Source organism: Mauremys reevesii, linkage group 3 (assembly GCF_016161935.1).
Source record: "Mauremys reevesii isolate NIE-2019 linkage group 3, ASM1616193v1, whole genome shotgun sequence".
Taxonomy (NCBI): Eukaryota; Metazoa; Chordata; order Testudines; family Geoemydidae; genus Mauremys; species Mauremys reevesii.
In genome coordinates, this window is record NC_052625.1 from 171,541,851 (window position 1) to 171,550,374 (window position 8,524).

Consider the following 8,524-nt stretch of genomic DNA (forward strand, 5'->3'; position numbering starts at 1 on the left):
GTAAAATCTAGTTTTGGTTTTACAACATTTATCTTCTAAATGTTTACTCTATTCCTCATCCATATTGGCTGTAGCAAAGCTGCTGCCAATTTACTCCTTTGAATGATTCTGTGGAGATATTTGGCACAGATCCGTGACTCAGTGTAAAAAGAAAAGGAGGTGGACTGACCCCATAAGCTATGAGATGTGTGCTTAGTGGGAGAAGGATCTGCCCACTGCATCTGTTCTGGCTCTAAAAAGGAAATATTAGATTATATGTTAGTAGGGATATTTATTTTATCTTCACTTTGTGAGCAGTTTATGCTTTTTGATTCAATTCTTTATTAGAAGGAGTAATTATGATTAAGGCTATGATTTTGTCAATGATATTTTTAGTAAAAGTCATGGACCGGTCATGGGCAATAAATAAAAGTTCATGGAAGCTGTGACCTGTCCTTGACTTTTACTAAAATAATCCCTGAAAAAATGGGGAGGGAGGAGGGTCTATCACCCTGCCCCCTGCCTGCAGCAGCTGGGAGCTACAGGGACCCCGTTGCCCAGTGTCTGGGAGCTTGGGGGGGGGCACCACCCTTTGGAGCTGGGAGGGCCCTGCTAGCATCGGCAGCTGGGCAGCTCTGCAGTCCCTCCACTGGCCTCCAGGAGCTGCGGGGTGGGCATCAGCTGCTCCCCTTGGCTGAGCAGCTGCAGGGGCAGGAGATGTTGCCTGCCAGTGGCGGTGGCTGAGCAGATCAGGAGTTCCTGCTGGCAGCAGGGGCCAGGGGCGGCTCTAGGATTTGCACTGCCCCAAGCAGGGCAGCACGCCGCGGGGGCGCTCTGGCGGTTGCCGGTCCCGTGGCTCCGGTGGACCTCCCGCAGGCATGCCTGCGGATGCTCCACCGGAGCCGCGGGACCAGCGGACCCTCCGCAGGCACGTCTGCGGGAGGTCCACAGGAGCCGCCTGCCACCCTCCTGCGGGACACCGCCCCAAGCGCGCGCTTTGCGCGCTGGGGTCTAGAGCCGGCCCTGGCAGGGGCTGGTCAGTTACAGGGGGTCCCCACCGCCCGTGGAGGCTGGGCAGCTGCAGGAGGGTCCCCTGCTGCTGGCAGCAACTGGTCAGCTGCGGGGGCCACCAAGGTCACGGAGGTCTCTGGAAGTCACGGATTCCATGACTTCCACGATCTCTGTGACATAATCGTAGCCTTAATATGGTCTGTTATGTAATCTCTCCTGCACTTCTATTAGAGATCATAGATTTAAATACTACTCTTACTATTAATGCAGAGTTTGCTTTAGAATTGCAAGAGTTAGAATATTCAGAGTTAAGGCTGCAAAATCTCTATCAAATAGATACACATTTGATGCTGAATATGTTTTTAGCTAAATAATCCGAACAGCCCTTGAAACTTAAAAATAATAATAGGAGATATACCCATCTCCTAGAACTGGAAGGGCCTGTGAAAGGCCCTTGAGTCCAGCCCCTGCCTTCACTAGCAGGACCAAGTACTGATTTGTGAACCAGATCCCTAAGTGGCTCTTTCAGGAATTCAAACTCACAACCCTGGGTTTTGCAGGCCAATGCTCAAGCCACTGAGCTATAACTCTCTCCTTGGGGGCATTTAACAATACTAATAGGCTCTACTGTGGTCATGTCAATTTGAAACTTTTGTATTTATGAATTGTTCACAAACATGTAATTTTGTTATTTGACCAGCTCTACTTTTCAATCAATCTTTCTTACTATTTTTATTTACTCAACTTTCATTTCCCATTAATTGTTTGCCCCACAGGTGTATGCAATTCCAAGTTCCAGAAACCTAGAACATGTCTCATGTGCCAGAACTTTACCTTCCTAACTACATAAACACAATGCAGTCAAAAAATCATTTCCGTTACTAAAAGAAACAAAACCATATATTGGTAGAATTATAATAAGGATCTGGTACTGTGTAATCAAAACAAAACATTTTAAAAAATCAAATGATTCCTAAATCTGGTATAGAGTAGTCTGAATAATCTCCAGTAATAAAAAGGTTAAGCATAGAGCAATTATAATGTAATTAATGCTATATGACACTAATCTCTTACTACTTTACCTAGATCTGTTTTTAAAAGGATTTGACATACTGAAGTTACCAAGATTGGCATGTTTTTCAAAGTTTAACAGTGGTATGTAGCATGAATGACAGCTTTTTAAAGAACACAACAATGGAACACAACAATACCTTTTATGGAGGCTAGTAGAGAACTTAGATGAAAGATGGAGTGCACTCATAACTTTTGTACTCTTAACTTTTAGCTAGTTGTTAATTTTTCAGTATACCTAGAAAACCCTGGGGCCCTATGTCCAAAAACTTGCATAAAATGGAAACAGTAAGCTGTAAATGAGTTAAAGGTGCTAGCTGGGATAACAGTGTTTACACTATAAACCACTGGTTACCCAGTGTAAATGTTACATGCAGTCTTTTACAATTAAGATTGATTTTCGCAGAAAAATGATACTGGAAACTTTGAACATAAGATATTTCTCACAGCATTGTAATCAAGGTGTCTCCATGCAATGAAAATAAGTATGGTAAAGTCATTCTTTTTTGAGGGGGTCAACAAACATGTTAGATTTTCAGAAAGCCTTTGACAAGGTCCCTCACCAAAGGCTCTTACGCAAAGTAAGCTGCCACAGGATAAGAGGGAAGGTGCTCTCATGGATTGGTAACTGGTTAAAAGATAGGAAACAAAGGGTAGGTATAATAAAAAAAATAATTGTCAGTTTTCAGAATGGAGAGAGGCAAATAGTGGTGTCCCCCAGGGGTCTGTACTGGGACCAGTCCAATTCAACATATTCATAAATGATCTGGAAAAAGGGGTAAACAGTGAGATGGCAAAATTTGCAGATGATACAAAATTACTAAAGATAGTTAAGAGCCAGGCAGACTGCGAAGAGCTACAAAAAGATCTCTCAAAACTGAGTGACTGGGCAACAAAATGGCAGATGAAATTTAATGTTGATAAATTAAAAGTAATGCACATTGGAAAGCATAATCTCAACTATACATATAAAATGATGGGGGTCTAAATTAGCTGTTACCACTCAAGAAAGATCTTGTAGTCATTGTGGATAGTTCTCTGAAAACATCCACTCAATGTGCAGTGGCAGTCAAAAAAGCAATCAGAATGCTGGGAATAATTAAGAAAGGGATAGATAACATGACAGAAAATATCATTTGCTGCTATATAAATCCATGGAACACCCACATCTTGAATACTGTGTGCAGATGTGGTTCCCCCATCTCAGAAAAGATATATTGGAACTGGAATAGGTTCAGAAAAGGGCAACAAAAATGATTAAGGGTATGGAACAGCTTCCGTATGAGGAGTGATTAATAAGACTGGGACTTTTCAGCTTCTAAAAGAGACGGCTAAGGGGAGATATGATTGAGATCTATAACATCAAGACTCGTGTAGAGAAAGTAGATAAGGAAGTGTTGTTTACTACTTCTCATAACACAAGAACTAGGGGTCACCAAATGAAATTATTTAGGCAGCAGGTTTAAAACAAATAAAAGGAAGTATTTCTTCACACAATGCACAGTCAACCTGTGGAACTCCTTGCCAGAGGATGTTGTGAAGGCCAAGACCATAACAGGGTTCAAAAAAGAACTAGATAAATTCATGGAGGAGAGATCCATCAATGTCTATTAGCCAGGATGGGCAGGAATGGTGTCCCTAGCCTCTGTTTGCCAGAAACTGGGAATGAGCGACAGGGGATGGATCACTTTATGATTACTTGTTCTGTTAGAACATAAGAACATAAGAACGGCCGTACCGGGTCAGACCAAAGGTCCATCTAGCCCAGTATCTGTCTACCGACAGTGGCCCAATGCCAGGTGCCCCAGAGGGAGTGAACCTAACAGGCAATGATCAAGTGATCTCTCTCCTGCCATCCATCTCCATCCTCTGACGAACAGAGGCTAGGGACACCATTCTTACCCATCCTGGCTAATAGCCATTTATGGACTTAGCCACCATGAATTTATCCAGTCCCCTTTTAAACATTGTTATAGTCCTAGCCTTCACAATCTCCTCAGGTAAGGAGTTCCACAAGTTGACTGTGCTCTGTGTGAAGAAGAACTTCCTTTTATTTGTTTTAAACCTGCTGCCTATTAATTTCATTTGGTGACCCCTAGTTCTTGTATTATGGGAATAAGTAAATAACTTTTCCTTATCCACTTTCTCAACATCACTCATGATTTTATATACCTCTATCATGTCCCCCCTTAGTCTTCTCTTTTCCAAGCTGATCTTCTCTTTTCCAAGCCACCTGGCACTGGCCACTGTCAGAAGACAGGATACTGGGCTAGATAGACCTTTGGTTCTTATGCTCTTATGTTGTTTTTTACAGTGTAAATATTTGTAATAAAAAATATAAAGTGAGCACTGTACACTTTATATTCTGTTATAATTAAAATCAATGTTTGAAAATGTAGAAAACCTCCAAAAATATTTAAATAAATAGTATTCTATTAATACACATGATTAATCACTATTCATGTATTTAATTGCACAATTAATCACAATTAATTTTTTTAATCACTGGACAACCCTATTAGAAATAAATTATCTATCTATCATAATGTTGCTCTTTTGTGTTTTTGGCAACTATACCAGTGTATTTTGTTTCTTTGAGGGAAAAATGCTAGGTGGAGTTAATGCTGGAAACAATCTTCTTTCCAGATAAATAATCCGCTAGCTTCAGAACATGTGATGAAATATTTTGCCATAAGAAACAGTTCAGAAGGTTAGGACTCAAACTGTTAGGTACTTATCCAAACCAAACTTCAAAAGCTTTTCAAGTTCACACATTTTTTAACCCAGTAATGTTATAATAATCATTAGCGATTATTAGCGGTTTGTTAAAGTCTAAATAATGGAACAGACATTGAGATGGAAAGATAGAAAGAATTACCTGTAAGCAAATAGCACAAAATCTTCATACAACATTGCTTGACATAAAGAATGTCTTATCATTTCAATCATATTCTCTTTTCATAATACAAGTTTGATATCTCCAGAATTTCAAAATTGTCCAGCAATTAAACATGTTTTAACATGCAAAGTAAAGAATGCAACGGCGTATGGTGGCATTAATATTTTATATTCTGTATATTTCAAGTTGGTAGTTTCCCTGGTGTGTGAAACTAATCAATCCCAATTGCAATATAAATGTGAAATATCATACATGAAGGTGATTGTTTTCCTTATTACAAGCTGAGGACAATTGGGGGGAGGAAGGGAGGGTGCAGAAAAGCCATTAATACCACTGAAATATTCTCTGTGGTTAAACAGGAAAAAGCTGTCAACAACAGTAAGACTAATAGTCATTTAAACTGTAACAAACTGATTAGCAACGGCACAGCTGTGACATGTGTATGTGATTAAAAGTTAATGTCATTCTACATGATCCTGCAAACTCTTATGCATAAATAACTTTATGTATGGGAATAGCAAAATTACTCAGATGCATAAGTGTTTGCATCACTGGGGACCTATTTAGTAAGATTTTTATCAATCTAATAACATTCTTTACTATATACAAAGAGTTCTGGAATGCCAACAGTCAGTTTATAGTTAATGTGGCTTTAACAATAATTAGTTAGCATAGATGGAATATTGAATAAACTGAAATTACTACCACTGTGTCTCTTTATCTTACTTTCAAAAATATTTATTAACTCACCTGTTCTGAATATTTGCAATAAAGGATACCATTTACTTTTTTAAATTTTGTAGTATGATTTCTTTTAGATACTAGAGAACACATAGTTTACTGCATTTTCTGGTATAAGACATAAAAATTTAAGTTACGATCTATTTACAAGTGTCAAAAAATTTCCAAAATATGCATACTTCTTTTTATTTTTAATTGTATCAGAAATATCAGTTAAGCAAACTATTTCAAACCACATCCTCTCTCTTAACTTTTTTCTTTCCTCTTCTTTTAGATTTTCATTTTTAATATCTTATTTTAGTTTCCAAAGAAGTTTCAAATTCCAGTATTTTTGCAAGATTTGCATTAAGCAACAATGAAAAAGACATAGGTGTGATGGAATTCTCCACAGTGCAGTAGGAGGAAACACAGAGCTACTCCTGACGGCTGTCATCAACTGCCAGGGTTCTGGAGTAGAGATATAACCCCATGTCAACAGTTTTCAAGCAATTACTAAGGAAGCTGCAAGGCTCAGGACTGTGAAAGCAGATATGCTATTTTTTCTGATTGGATTAGTGAAAGTATACAATAAGAAAATAAGTCAGAATGGCCTCTGCTCATCCTTCTGAACACATGGGTAGGGTCACCCAATCTAGTTACCAGAATATCATATCAGATACCATTGTGACAAGTATCTGTCATTTGTCCTCCACCATGTGACTAAGCACAATTTTAAAAAAACTGAAATGTCCTGCAAAAAGCTGCTTCAAAATCAGTGCCCCAATTTTAACTACATTTTTGCTGACAAAAATTTTTGCACTAAATTCTTTATTTTCAGGGAACCTTCACAAATCTGGAAATAGTCAAATTTTGAGTGTGTAATCTCTCACACAGTTCTATGTATGATACACTCACAGACATAATATTGTATACTATATTTGATTACATTCATTATTCTTTTGTCAAATTTTAAAAAGGTAGGAAATGTAATTCACGTTATAAAATAATTTCAGTAAAACCAGCAGTGTTCTAACACAGTTATATTATCTGCGTCTCATAGGGACTACACACATTGATGTAAATCTCAAAAAGCACACACTATACTGTGAATTACAGCTTTGGAACCAAGTTTTATGAGGGGAAATAGTCATAAAACTGTGACAGTAGGAAAGGTAATTTTATGTAAAGATTCACAGGGGCAGGGCCCAAGACACTGGAGCTGATCCTAAGAAGAGCTGAGCATTGATTACAATAGTGACTTGGTAAATTGACACAGAGCCACTTATGTAAATGCTGGTATAGACCTGCTCAGAATCTGGCTGTAGGAATTGTAGGTGTTCAGCATGTAGTGTACCCGAACTGATCAGCACCCCTTTGGATAACTTGTGAGCCCTCTAGTGGTGCTTTGTTTTAGAAACCACAGGCCTTACCTGGGTGCTGGCATTGGAGCTCAGTGCAAAGGGCTTGCATTTCCTGTCTTTGGCTAATAAGGTCCACAGATCTATTACAATGAGTACTTTGGCCTGCTTGTGTAACCCACACACCTCCTGGGTATGGTGTTCTGTCCCATCTAATGGCATGGAGAGCACTTAGAGAGAGAAATAAAATGAATCTGCTGTAGTTGGCTTTTAGCTCATGTAGTAGAAGTTCACACACTAAGCTCCAGAGGTCCCCAGTTCAACCTTGCCCACCAGCAACTGGGGTCTACACTTGTAGCTTATTGGGAGAACCAGACCTGTCACTCTCTGGAAGCAAGGAAATGCCTCACCTCCTGAATTTCCCTCCAGTAGAGATAACTTTCATATCCAGGATAATTCACATCTATTTTCTTAAATTACAGACTGTTAAATACAATTTGAAAACTGAAATCCTTGTATGTCAATTTCCATCTCCATTCTGTATGATCTGCTTGTCTCCAGGGTGGGCAGCATCTGCGGAACTTATTACTTGAAGAAGGGATATGTTCAGGTAAGCACAGTTAAATTTTCCTATTCTTCTTTGTGCTAAGATCTGCAGACTTGTTACAATGGGATTTCCATAGCAGCGTGCCTCAAGGGTGGAAAGCAGAATCATCCTTAAAAGGAGACATACTAAATAAGGTAGATTATATACAAATATCACCTCCATCTCCCCCTGGCACTTAAGTATGGAAAAGAATTAAGCCAAAAAAAGGGAAAATGTTATTGCTAAGATTGGATAACCAATATGCAGAATTTGGTGAACTAACAGCTTTCTAGCTGATCTCAGTACAGGAGACATGATTACCTACCCTAAGATTGTCAGTGCTCCTAAAGACTGGGTTTTGATGCTTAACTGAAAGAGGAATATTTCTTGAATTTGCTTAGGGGATGAATGTTATGAGAATTGTGAGGACTACCAGTCTCAATTAAAAGTAAAATACTGGCTTTCCTTAGAGATAGCTCCCAACTTAAAATAAAAACTCACCTGACCATCTGACTGAAGATAGTAGCCATTGGGAGACTTACTGCCTATCGATTAGTGAATAAAAACACCTTCTGCAGGGGTTCAATCTGAGTAGTATTGTAAGGAGCGAAGTGAGGTTCTAAGGTTGCGCTCTAACTTTTGTGGGGATGGAATAAATTCACTGTTTTAAGGAAGCATTTAATGTAGGGATTTGTACAAAACTTGCTTTTCTTGAACATGCTGAGAGCGTTATACTACAGAGGCTTGACCATTTTTGCTTGGACACATACGCAATAAAGCCCTCCTGGTTTAACATGGTAGTTAAACTATGGATTTTGAATCAGCCAATAGAATAAGATTTTTAAGGTCAGTGCCTTGGTTGGGATCATTTAGTTGGGGATTGGTCCTGCTTTGAGCAGG